The sequence below is a fragment of the Miniopterus natalensis genome, chromosome 2 (assembly GCF_054644295.1).
Source record: "Miniopterus natalensis isolate mMinNat1 chromosome 2, mMinNat1.hap1, whole genome shotgun sequence".
NCBI classification, from domain to species: domain Eukaryota; kingdom Metazoa; phylum Chordata; class Mammalia; order Chiroptera; family Miniopteridae; genus Miniopterus; species Miniopterus natalensis.
This window is the reverse complement of record NC_142082.1, coordinates 105,122,171-105,136,377: the sequence shown is the minus strand read 5'-3', so window position 1 is coordinate 105,136,377 and position 14,207 is coordinate 105,122,171. Positions and strand designations below refer to the sequence as shown.

At 35.1% G+C, this 14,207-nt stretch overlaps 1 protein-coding gene across 4 annotated transcripts in view; it reads left to right on the top strand.

Annotated features, from left to right (window-relative positions):
• ERC1 (ELKS/RAB6-interacting/CAST family member 1) overlaps nt 1-14,207 on the top strand; it is a 425,945-nt gene that overhangs the window by 41,373 nt on the left and 370,365 nt on the right. The gene's annotated exons all lie outside the window — the stretch shown is intronic.

Here is a 14,207-nt window from a genome sequence, read left to right as displayed (position 1 = left end):
TTCGCAGTGCAATCTAGTGTGTGATTTCATCCCAATGAAATAGAATTGTTTTTAGGGATTCGCTAACTTTGCAGATAGCAGCTTAAATATGAGTTGGGAAACCCACTTTTTATTCTCTTATGCAAAAGAAACCAGAGTATGAACTTAGTTTTTAGTTACATTAATATTGATCAAGGGTGGTCATAGTTCCATTTTATTTTTTAAAATCTTACCACTTTGGAATTTGACATCATGTTATAGTTGCTTTATTTGCCCAGAAGAGTATTTGAGGGACATAGAAACCATGCTTTATAAAAATGTGAGGAAGTAAGGAAGACAAGATGTGTGACATTATAGTTATACTCCTCTGTGTATTTGATGGGCAGCCATATAGAAGGAAGTTTTTTCTTTCTTTTTTGGTATTTTCTTTGGAAGGCTAACACTGGAAAAATGAGTACAAATCTTAGGATTTTAGATTTTGGCTCCATGGAGGAATATATTTTCTAACAAAGCCATATCTTTTTGATGGAAGAGTCAATTTCACAAAGTAATCCTTGACCATTACTAGACTCAGTTATTGGGAGGCCAGATTGTGTTAGTGCTCAGAGTTTCAATTCTTCAGAGTGCCTGAAATTGTATGGAGTAAAGTGGTACTTCATGGAGAACCGTGTAGAGTTTCCCACTATCCTTCCCACTCCTTTTTCTCTCTCCATCTCTTGCTTCCTCCCTCCTTCTTTCCCTTTATGACTTTATTAAGATGTAATTCAATTTATCCTTTAAAAGTGTGTAATTTTTTTTTTTTTTAGTCTGACTTATTTGGAGAAGAATTTGAAGAAGGTAATAGGAAGTTGCCGTAGGAGTTCCTGAAGCAGGGAATGTGTGACATAACAATAGATACTGTTCAGGAGCAGCTTATGTTGCTCTCAGCAGAGTGGACTAAAGGAAGGAAGGCAGGGAAAGCAAATGAGTTTTTTGCAGAAGGCCTAGACAAATTGGGGTAGTAGGAATAGAGAAGAAGGTACACATTCATGTGATATTTCCAAAGAAATATATGGATGTGGACTATGATGGCAAGAGAGAAGACTACAGTGAACCATGGGGAAATGTTTTTGCCAGTGATGAAAATGGATAGAGATTAGAAAGTGGAATTAGATTTAGAGCAACAAATGGTGAATTAGTTTTAATTATTTGAGTAGAAATTTTTCATAAGCATTTGGAAATAAGAGACAAATGACTGTGATCTTAGGTACATGCATGTGGATTATGTTATATGTATGCTTGTTAATGTTGGAAAATGTACTGATCTAGTTAACTCAGTATCATAAGCTATGTGTCTCTACTTGTGGGAATAAGGAGTAGAGAGGAAGTGAGAAGCCATTAAATGGTACATGTTTTTATATATATTTTCTCTCCCAGATATTTTTGTGTTTTGGTCTTCTATCTTTGTTGTGGTACTTTTCTTTGAAGGCAGATAACTTGTGTGATTCTCAGTTCCTGAAAGTCACTTCACTATTCACTGAAAATGGTCAATAGTGGTTTATATTCCTGTAATAAATCAACTTCTAATAGATGTCCTTTATTTTAGTTAACAGCAAGTTCATTGAAGATCATGCACCTTTTAGTGAGAAATTTGGAGTAAATTTGTTAAAAAGACATATTGCAAAACATGTACTTTCAGCAAGGAAATGTTTAACTTTGTATTGAAAATGTTGTTCTTCCTTTGTGGACCAGATTTGAAATACTTTTGTGAAGCGTATGCATTTTTCTCATTTTCTGTACTGTGTTACCTAGAGTTTTTATCATTTTGGGAAATTACTTCAACAGCAGCATTGCCTTGTTGGCCAGTGCAGCCACTTATTCAGCCTCTGTGTGTACATGAGTCTTTTGGTGTAGCTGTCTGCAGCATTTACATGTTAACATACGTATTATTTTAGTATAAAACTCTTTTTCTTTCACAGAATGTTATATTCACTTTCTTGATTGCATGTGAGGGTGGGATTATTATCTAAGAATTTCAGGATAGTAAAGGGCACATTACAAATATTTGTTATAAAAAGAGAGGTGGCCCGGCTGGGCATGGCTCAGTGGTTAAGCATCGACCTAGGATCCAGGCAATCAGGGTTCGATTCCCGGTCAGGGCACATTGCCTGAGTTGTGGGCTGCAGCCGATCAATGACTCTCTCATCATTGATGTTTTTCTCTCTCTCTCTCTCCCTCTCCTTTTCCTCTTGGTGAAATCAATAAAAAAAAAAATAAAAAGAGAGGTGGCATTGGGTCTGATGAGCTTAAGAATCACTTGTGTAGTGAATAGGACACTGGATTTTATAAAAGGAGACTTGCATTCTCATTTTGATCCTGGCTCTGCCAATCAGTAACTGGGTATATGACCATGGGCACATTATTTAATCTTTTTGGATCCAGTTTTCTCATCTGTAAAAGCCCAGAGAGTTGGACAAGGTGGTCTGTAGAGATTGTTTCTTATAAAATTACCTGATTTTGTTTTTGTCAGTTATCCTAATGAATTCTCTGAGAGTTTCTTGACCTTGTTTGTAAGGCCCTGATTCAACTGGTTCATGTAACTAACAGGCACTTCTGGGAGTTAGAAATACTTTACTATTGCTGTTCTTGCCAAGATAGGCAGCATAAAATCAGTGCTTGCATATAAAAGAGCATTTGAGTTTCATTGGCTGTCAAATGAGGAAAATGCTTTTATGGTCATTGTGAAAGTTAAAAGAAATAAAAGAAGATAATATGTATAAAATGATGCACAAGACTACCTGACATTAATAAAAGTTAACTGAGTTAGAATCAAGTCAGATATTTTATAAATACATATAATATTGTAAGATATTTTTTTGAAGTGTAACTTATAATCTGCTATGAGAACAGAAGTAGTAGCATGGCATGTAGAAAGTGGTTCCCAGTGAATAATAAGTTTTATTTGAATAACTATTTACTACCAGGGTAGCTTAATATTCCTGAAGGAGTTACCAGAAACTTTTGAGTAGGGTAATTAGCTCTCAGGATTTTCAGTTACAGTCATAGCCATTATTTAACAGTTTGATTTCCACAGTGACTCATCCATGAATTACAGAGTGCTTTCCCAAAGGAATGTAATATATCTGGAAATAATCTTTTTACTGCTCTACTTTTTGTGGTAAGGAGTTTCTGGCTGGTCAGTTAGACCCAAAACTCTTCGCAAATATTTTAAACTATGTGCCTTCTATGAAGAAGATTTAATTTTCACAAGAATGTGAGTTTCATAGGCTCCAAAGACTTCTGGGAAGGAGTTATTAAGAGAAAGGACAGAGAAGAGATATAGGTGATCATTTGAGCAGATGGTAAAGATGTAATTTGATTAATCAGTCTGCATCAGCATGTATAAATGGCACATAGAAAAGTACTGTACTTCTCTTATTTTGATTAGGTGGAAAGCTTTATATTAATGATTCCCAGACTTGGATTTCATGCACCAGTAAAATAAAAAATAAACAATAACAATAAACTCCCCTCCACTTTGTAAACAATGGTGGGGGCTGGGGGCTGGCGTGGGATTGTCAAAGACAATTAAAAAAGGATAAATGATTCTGTATTCCTACTGCCATTTTATAAGAGAATAAAACATTTTAATACCAAGGAGTCAGAATTGCATAATCTCAGAGTATAGGACAATTCTTCCCAGGAAAATATATAGCTTTTAATCTTACAGTGACAATTTTGTTAAGGATTGGTGGAAACTTGTTCATGGACTGGTATTTAAGAAGCATTGGTTTACAGCCCTGGCTGGTGTGACTCAGTGCTTAGAGTGTTGGCCCACACACCAAAGGGTTGCAGGTTCAATTCCCAGGCAAGAGCATGTACCTGGATTGCAGGTTTGATCCCTGGCGCCCCGTTTGGGGTGTGTGGGAGGCAGCCAATCAGTGGGTCTCTCTCACATCAATGTTTCTCTGTCTCTCCTCCTCCTTCTCCTCCCTCCCTCCTTCTCTTTCACTTTCTCTAAAAATAAATGGAAAAGATATCCTTGGGTAAGGATTAACCAAAATAAATAAATAAATAAATTAAAAAAGAAGCATTGGTTTGTAACAGGGGTCGTCATAATTGGCCTGTAAGCCAAATTCTGCTTAGAGGATTTGTACATCTCACACAAGCTAAGAATGGTTTTTACATTTTTAAATGATTGAAAAAATCAAAAGAAGAATAATATTCTGTGGTACATGAAAATGATATGAAATCCAAACTTTAGTGTCTATAAATAACATTTTATTGGAATAGCCATGCTTACTTATTATAGTAATAGCTAACAGATAGCTACTGCTAAGTGGTAGTAGTAACAGCTAACAAGTAGTAATAGCTAGTAAGTGTAATATCTAACAGACAACTACTACTCCTTACTAAGGAGAAGCCCTGTTTTATGTGCTCTGCCTATATTAATCATCATAACAATCCTATGTGGTAGGTACTGTTATTTTTATTTTATTGGTATGGAAACTGAAGCTTAGAAAGAATAACTTGCCCAAGGTCACACAGTTGTTAAGTGGCAGAGGCAGGATTCAAGCCCACACAGTATGTTCCATTGTCTGTGCTCCTTCCTACTGTACTGGACTGTCAGAAAAATGAAAAATGGACGCTTCAGGACACTGAATATATTCTTCACATTTACCTTAATTATTTCAGGAAAAGAGAGAAGTAGCCTTATTCTATAGTTGCTCAAAATATTATCATTGAGTAGTTGAATGGAGAAGTCAATATTAATTACTACAAATGATATATGAACTTTTTTTTGTTTGACTCAGTGGATTTTTCCAAGAAGTTTGCTGATTAAGATGATCTGTTTATTGATATCCTACTTATTGAACTTCTGAGCAAATAAATCTGTCTTTTCTGTATCATATATTGACTTCACTTTTGGTATAATTAGAATAGTAAATTGCATTATTAACTTGATGAAGGGTAACTTAATTCTGTTCATCATCATCATAAGTAAGTATTTATTATGTTGTTCCTAGGAGCATAAGGCATACCTCCCAAGTCATTGATTTAAAAATTAAACTTGTATTGAATTATGCAGGCATAGTTTAATTTAAAAAACTTCATGGCTTTTCTTTTTTAGAATATATATGGCTTTGTATGCCAAAGAAAAATTAAATGGCCAGTAGTTGGGTATTTAGATGAATTTATTCTGAAGGAAATGACTATTTCTCATATAGAGAAGGCTTTGAGGAGAAGTGAGGTTACAGAACTGAAGGAAATAACTGAACTAGAATTAGTATTACTGATTCCAATTTCACAAATAATATATTGTGTTTGAAAACAGCTTTTATACATTTTAATGACAGTATAAAATGCTGATTTAAAGAAATTGAGGTCTAGTAGCTATACTTTGTTTGAATTAAATATCAACTATATTTTGAAATTTTAAAATGTTGGTAACTAATGTTTCACTTGGTTTTGCTATCCTTTAGAATCCTGCTATGTCTGAAACTGATTTTAATGGGTTTAAGACCATACAGAAGATAGGACTGACACTTAAGATTCTTTTCTCAAATACATGTATTTAATTGCCCAATGATTTTACCTTCTTAAAGATGGAATCCTAAAGAATGGACTATAGTGCTTTGCAAGGGTGAGGGTGCTGATTAGGGTGGTTGGGGGATTAGGTGAAGGGGATAAGGCAGTGGTAAAAGTTGAATATTTTACTTTTGGTTCGCTTTTATTTTCATATTTGGAAGTTGCTTTTTTTAATTTTTATTTTGCGGAAAAGTTAATAGGCTAGGAATATAATGCAGATAAAACTGCCAGTGTTCTCTGTACTGAAGGGAATTAAATTTGTTAAAGTGTTGACTTGTTTCCGAATTTTTGCATGTGTGTGTTTCTATTTGCTATGTTGTTGCTCTTCCTAATAGGGAGATAGAATTTACAGTATTGGTAGAATTACATGTTGGTAGTTTTTCTCTCTCACTCATTCCATTCATAATTCGACACTAATAATTTTGAAAACTCTTGCTTATTACAAGATTTATCTGGAATTAAAATCTAAAACTTCACTCTGCTCAGGTTGAGGTGGCATGCTATAGTCCTTGATAGCTACTGCCACCTCTTTTCCTTGTGACAGATGGCTTCCCCTCCTGGTTGTATTTCACTGCTGATTTTTTTTCAAAGAATGAATACCATGTGTTCCCCATTTTGGCTGTGATTGTCTTCTGCCCACTCATTGGCTTCAAAGGGACTTGAAATTGGATGTACTTGCTGCTGGCATTTATGGCAGGAAGTGGATATAATTTGACTCTCTTTGCCAAGTGTTCATTTTGTGGAAGAATTATAGCTTCCTAAAATTAAACGTTATTTCTTTGTCATACCAAGGGTAAAGTGAATTTTATTACTTTTTTAGAATATACTTTTCACTCGATGTCTATTTTTTTTGGTAGCGTATTTACTACAAAATAGGTTTTAAAATCTGAATTTCACATATTCAGAGATTTATAGTATATTAGACTGCAGTCTGTATAAGATATTGAATGAGTAGATCTAGTTTTACTGCATGAATATCATGAAAGGGATTAATATCACAGAGACTCCAAAAACCATTAAAATTGTCATGTGTGGTATTGAACTTATATTTGAATATGCATTTTGGTACATGCTAATGAACAATAATGTCTGTCCATTTTAACTTTCTTGCTCAGTATCCCTCTTGTCCATTGGTGGATATATATGGCATTATCTTATTCTAAATATAGGCCAGTTTAAGTCTATGAAAATTCTGTTCATATTTAGAGGTATGGTGTTTGGCTTTAAGAAACACCTGCCAGGTCAGAGTAAACAAATATAGGGTATTTCTTGACAAAAAATACTTAAGATAAATATAAACAAATATGTGCATATTGTCTTCATTAATGTTGGGATTTGGAATTTCTGTCCTCAAAAGTCACTGTTCTGTGAGAATCTCCTGTGTGTGACTGAGTGAATCTAGTACAATAATGGTAAAAATGTTGCTCACCCATTGCAGACAATCTCCAAATCTGTCTTGGTAATCTTTCTAGGTGAAAAACTAGCTCTTGGTTCTCAAACTTGGCTGCATATTAGCATCACTTGAGAAACTTAAGAGGAAAAAAAGATGCCTGGTTTCACCCTCACCCGCAGAGTTTCTTGTTTAATTTGGGCGAGAGCATGGCCTTCATGTGGGGATTTTTAAAAGCTCCCTAGATAGTACTGATGTATAGTCAAGGTTGAGAACCACTGGCTACTACTAATGGTACATGAACTGTAATCTGTTTCAATATTGTGTAGTGAGGTGGTTTATAATCATGTCACAATATATGAACATTTAAAAACAATGTCCATTTAAATGGATAGAGATTGTTTATCATTGGAATTTGAGAGTACAGATATAACCTGGGGGTGATTAAATTTTATCAGTATTTTGTGACATTTTTAAAGATTTAGCTTCAAAGGGCAGCTGGAAAAGTAAATGAGCAATGGAACAGGAGGCGGTCATATTGAAATGGGAATACTCAAGGCACAGGGCTGTTGTTAAGGGTGAAATTAGAATGAGCTCTGGCTTCTGGGAGACTTGCAATAAAAGGGTAGAATAGGAAGTCAGGATGAGATCTGAGTCTTGAAGCAGAAACTGGACTCCTTCCTCACCCAGCAGATGTAGCTGGAGCTCATCCTTCTGTGAGACCATGAAGTGGAGTTAGTAAAATGAATGGAATGAGTTTCCTTTTACATCCAGGCTTGTTCTCTGCCTAGTGGCAGAAAGCTCACATACCTCCTGTTAGAGCATTTCTCTACTTATGTGAGTAAGAATCACTTGGGAACACTTGTTAAAAATGTCAATTTCTGGACCACATTTCCAAAGTGTGGTTTACTATTGCTGAGGTAGGACTCAGGAATCTGTATTTTTGTTTTGTTTTGTTAATCCTCACCTGAGGATATTTTTCCCCATTGATTTTTAGAGAGAGTGGAAGGGAGGGAAGGAGAGAGGGAGGGAGAGAGAAACATCCATGTGAGAGAGACACATCCGTTGGTTGCCCCTGCACATCTCCCTACTGAGGTCGGAGATTAAACCTGCAATCCAGGTATGTGCCCTTGTATGGGAATCAAACCTGCAAACCTGCTCGAGCCGATGCTCTGACCACTTAAGCCACACTGGCCAGGGCAGGAATCTGTATTTTTAATAAGCACATTGGTCCAGGTTAATCATACTTTTTTGTTTGCTTACCATCTTTGCAGTGTTTGCCCTGTCCTTTGTACTATTCTTTATTTAGTGTTTGTTTTTTAAAAATATCGACTTCTATAAAAAATGGAATCTTATTTTAAAATGAAACTCTGACTCTTAAATGGAAAACATTACTTGCAATAAAAAAATTTGTAAAAGTAAATACATAGCTATTTTAAAAAGGTTATATGTATGTATCACTGAACATGATCTTGAATATCATTTTGAGAAATATGCCTTTTGTGATTCTCATACAAGTAGTTTTCTCATTGTACTTGGAAATATAGATAAATATAGGCAAATAGAGACAAAAACTTTCATTTAGATTGAGTGATTTTTCAGTTGTGGTTGCACACTAGAATTTGATGAGGAGCTTTAAAAAGACACTTTTGGCCAGTCCCCACTCCCAGAAAAACTGATTTTATTGCCATTTGATAGGACCTGGGTGTCAATATTTTTAAAACACTCTCCCAGGTAATGTAATCATAATACATATTTTGAGATGAGAATTTAGAGATTTAAAAAAGTACAATGTAAATAGACTAAGAAGCATAAATTTATGAGTGCTAAATGGATTTTCTGGGTTGAATTAGAAATAAGGAAGAGAGTGGCCATCTAGGAGTATGGCAGGAAGGAGGGCAAAGAAGGTGGATTGATAAAGTATCAAGGCTCTTTATTTATCCTAATTTTTTCCTCTGCCCCAGCCTGCTTCTCTTGTTTTCTGTTCTTGGTGAATGGTAAGATATTTTATCTAGTCAGAGAGCCTCAAACTTAAGTGTGCATCATAATTATGTGTAGTGTTTGTTAAAACACAAATTGCTGAGTCCCACCTTCGGAGTTTCTGATTGAGTAGGCTTGGGGCGGGGCCCAAGAATTTGTATTTCTAACAATTCCCAGATGACGTTTATGCTTCTGTCTAGGCATCACACTTGGAAGAAACACTAATATAGTCAACCAAGCTAGAAACCTAGAACATTAGATTTAGGTTTATTTTCTCTCTATATATCTAGAACACTTTAAAAATAATGAAACAACCCAAATGTTAATGGTGTGTGGAGAAATATTCATTATGAATTAACATTTCCTTTTTGGTCATATTAGTCTGCTGTATATTAATTCACACTTTTGAGTACAAGGAGTGAAATATGGCAATTTTCTGGGCTTGAGGTCAGTGCTTTTTAGGTTAAACTACTAAAATCTTGAAGAGGCAACTATGCTTTATTAGCTTGTTTCATCAGTCTTTCAGGGAACAAAAGTAAAAAGGGCAGAGAAAAAATATAATCTAGAGAAAAACATAAAAAGTATTACATATTTAAAAAAAAGAAATGATCAGATGCAGTCATTTTATCCTGTTTTTCTGTTTAGTTTATTTGAATAGTTCACAGAATTAAGAAACTGCATTTACTTGAGTGTCTAGAAACCTGGGAGGAGAAAGGTAAGCTGCTATGTATGGTGGTATAAAAAGTTTGATAGTCTTGTGAAAACATAGGAGTTTATAACCTGAAGGGGTAACTATATCTTTTGTTCAGTTCTAAAACAGCTTGTTCTCCCTAAATACAATTGACATTCTGTAAAAATATGTAGGTTGAGAGGAAAAAAGTATCGATGGTATTCATTCAACAAACACTGAATTTATAGTCTATGCCGTCAGTTTTGTTCTGGAATAGCAGGTAGTTTTGATTAGTCTTGCCTAGCTTTTGGTCATGCATTAAATAGGTGCTTCAATATGGTAGCGATCTCTCCGGCCATGTTCGTTTTGTGAGGAAGAAATGATGCTGTTTTTATATTCTTCTGAAGGGCATTGTTAATCACCTCTATGTATCTTTTCATTTTGGAGTTAATATCAGGATTCCTTGAACTGGCTGGCTTCTGATTTCTCCTCACTTTCTTTGAAGTGAGGATTTGTACATCACTTTGGAAAGTATAAACTTACTGTCTGATGAAAATCCTTGGATAGTTTCAATTTGTTCCCCTCCCTGCCACCCTCGCTTTACCCAGTCATCCATTCATTCATCCATTCTTCATATCACATTTCCTGTAATTATCCTGTTGACACACTTGTTTCTACTTTCCATTCTCTTTTCCCATTTGCTTTCCTTTTTGTTCCCTCTTGCTAGAACTCTTTATCTTCACTCATAAAGTAGACCTTAGGAAAAGAATTTTTTCCATTTTTCTTTTAACAGGGAGGTCACTTTGTATTTGCAGCTCACATATTATGTATATGCAGGTAGTAGAAGACAAGTTAAGGCAGAGACCTTGAAAATTACTGAGGTGTTTGCTTCAGTTTCATACAGACTGGGGATTTGGTCTCTTCTCTCTGGGAATCACCTCTTTTTTTTCTTTCTTGAACATGGAAGTGTGGCCTTTAAGTTACCTTGACTTTCTAGGTAGTATTTGCTCATCTTTAAAATGTTTGCAGTAATTAGGACCAGCATGTCAGAAAGCATACTACAGATAGCTATGTTATCTGTAGTATACTGGTTCTAGATTCAGAAAAAATATATAGCTTATTATTATTATTTTAAACTGAATTCCCCATATTCATGGATAAGGATCTGAAAATTCACAGAGATAATATCATTTTAAATGTTGTATGCTGTAAAAATCAATGCATACAGAGTTTGAACTATCAAAATTTTCAGTTCATGAGGATTAGCCAAACTTTGAAATCTAAGGTCAATCAGAAACTGACTTCCTTCTTTGTGGAGTGCTGCTCTAAGGCCAAATGATTTTCCAGGACATGGACACATTGTGTAGTATGATGAACAATAGGAATTGGCTAGGAATTGCATGTCACGAGCCCTTTAATATAATTGTTTTTGCCTGTCATTTGTGTATGACTAGGATTCTTGCCCCATCCCTCTTTTAAAAAAGTTCACTTAGTTTTGTGCCTTGCGTGTTTTTATATTTACCTGACCTTAGACAGTGCAAAGTTCAGCATTTAGGCAAACTGGGTGGAAGTGTTGTTTTTCTTATGGTAGGACACTGTATTATCTGGGCCACTGTATTTATATGGTTTCCTGATGAGAGAAGGGATGAGAGAAAGGACCTTTGTTTCTGCATATTCTCTATTTCAACATAGCATTGTCTAACCAGTCTATCAATAAATATTTATTGAGTGTCTACTATAAATGACCAGTAGTATGCTGGGTGCTTTGAGGTTTTTTTTGTTTTTGTTTTTTAAAGAAAAGGGGAAGGAGGAGAAAGAAGAGAGAAACAGATGCACATTTAAGGAGTTTAAAACCATGTTATTATTAAATATATACATAGAAAGAGGGTTTCATAAAGGTTAATTTTTGGCAGGGCAGAATTCTAGAGTATTTTGACCTAGACTAGCTTCAGGATACTAAGAGTAAGCTGTTTCCTCACTGAGGTGCAACTTGTTCATATAAGTGGGATATTATTTAATGTTAAGGATTTCTTTAAATTTGGTATTTTATATGTAGATTAAACATTAAGATATATATCTTAAAATGTATAGAGTATTTCCCACAATTTTAGGACTTAAAAATTATTAAAATGGAAAGATATAATATATTAGGAGAATGTTATATATGTGGTATGTATACTATGATCAGTTTTTTTTGGAAGCAGTATAATTATTAAAACATAATGTTAAAATGCAAACTATGGATTTAGACTGCTAGGTGGTTCTGTCACTTGTTATTCAGGTGACCTAGGGCAGTTTACTTTCCTTCTCTGTGTTTTGGTTTCCTTATTTGTAAAATGAAAATAATAGTGCATCATGATGGAGATATGAGGATTATATGAATTAAAATGCATAGACATTTAGAATAGGGACTGGCATGTGGTAAGCACTAATTACATGTTAGCTATTACTTTTATTTTTTTTTTTTGATTAAAAAAATTTTAATCCTCCAAGGATATTTTTTCCATTGCTTTTCAGAGGGCGGGGGGAGAGAAACATCGATTGGTTGCCTCCTGAATGTTCCCCCACTGGGGTGGGGATTGAGCCTGCAGCTGAGGTACATGCCCTTGACCGGGAGTTGAACCCAAGACCGTTTAGTCCACAGACCAACACTCTAACCACTGAGCAAAATCGGCTAGGGCTATTACTTTTGTTTTATTGTAATCTTTTTTTACAGGTGAATTTCAGCATAGGAAGAAATGTTTTGAAGGATATCCACCAAAATATTTTTAGTGATTTTCTCAGATGAGTAGGATTATGGATTTCTTTCTTTTTGTTTATCTCTCATTCCTTTTTTTTCTTATATAGTAAAGTAAAAGATAATGAACAATAAGGTTTAGTGTGAACATTTACATGAATTGTTACATGGCAAAAGCTAGAATTAATTGCTAATAAATTAGTAAATATTTGAGTGAAATTTAATGGGCTACAAAGGTGTGATTTTTATCTTTAAATTGTATAGTAAACATCGTAGAAATAGAGGAGTAAAAGTACTAAAGGATGTCTCGTTCAACTCTCCACCTTCCTTCACATTATCCCTGACAGATGTGATATCAACATTAAAGTTGTTTACTCTGTTTTAAGGTAACTTATTAAATTAAAAAAATTGGTAGACATCTAAGTGTTAGGAAATTTTCATAGATTTAATTAGGCCTACCTCTGTGCATCTGTTTGACATTTATTTTAGGTATTCAGTGTGGAGCTAGGTAAGATAAATCTAATGCTTCTTCCAGAATAATGATGTAATAAAAAAGGAGTTTATCAAATGAATATTTAGTAGTTTATAGAATTGCTGGTCAGGCCAGAGAATTAGGCATGAGGTTTAGTTTCTACAACATTCTACATTATCGGATGAGGGAACCTCCACTGTTGCCGTTGCTTCGCTGTATCCTATAGGAAATACTTCAGTTGATGCTTTTTTTTTTTAATATATTTTTATTGATTTTAGAGAGAGTAAGGGAGAGGGAGAGAGAGAGTTGAAACATCAATGATGAGAGAGTCATTGATTGGCTGCCTCCTTTATGCCCCACCGTGGGGATTGAGCCCACAACCTGGACATGTGCCCTGACAGGGAATAGAACTTTGATCTGCTGGATCCTAGGTTGATGCTCAACCATTGAGCCACACCGGTTGGGTTCAGTTGATGCTTTGATGCTACTTATGAGCCAAGAATTGACCTTGTAATTACTGGGAAACTGCTGCTGTTTCCATCTCCTAGAACTGGAGTCATCTATCTGTCACTATCTGTACCAGTAAAAATGGAAATAGAATCTGTTTCTATTCAATTCCATATGTCTTATATGTATACGACCTGTTGACAGAGTCTGGATCACATGCCTGGGTCTAGCTATAAGGGAGTGTGGGAGTTTGAGTTTTCACTCTTACACTGGGGAAACAGGAGTCATAACAAGGAGATTTCCTCACATGTAGGAAGATTATGAGTACAAGCCCATGAAAACGTTCAACATTTTTAGTCATTAGGGAAATGCAAATCAGAGCCACAGTTAAGGTACTACTTCGCATGTACTAGGATGGCTGTAATAGTGGGGGGGGAGGGAAGGAAATGTTGGCAAGGATGTAGAGAAATTGGAACCCTTGTACATGGCTGGTGAGAAAGTAAAATGGCTCAGCCACTGTGGAAAACAGTTTGGCAGTTCCTCAAAGATAAATATAGAAATACCATATGACACTGCATTTTTAGGTATATATCCACAAGAATTGAGAACCGATTCTCAAACTATTACACATATATACATGTTTATAGCAGCATAATTCACAATGGCCAAAGGTGGAAATAGTCCACATGTCCATCAGTGGACGAATGGATAAACAAAATATGGTATATACATAAAACAGAATATTATTAAGACATAAAAAGGAATGAAGTTCTGACACATGCTATGATGTGAGTATACCTCCAAAACTTTATGAAATGAAAGAAGCCAGATAGAAAAGATCACATATTGTTTAATTCCACTGATATCAAATAGCTACAATAGATAAATCCACAGAGATATAACAATAGTTGGTGTTTGCCAATGGCTGGGGGATGGAAGAATGGGGAGAAACTGCTTAATGGGT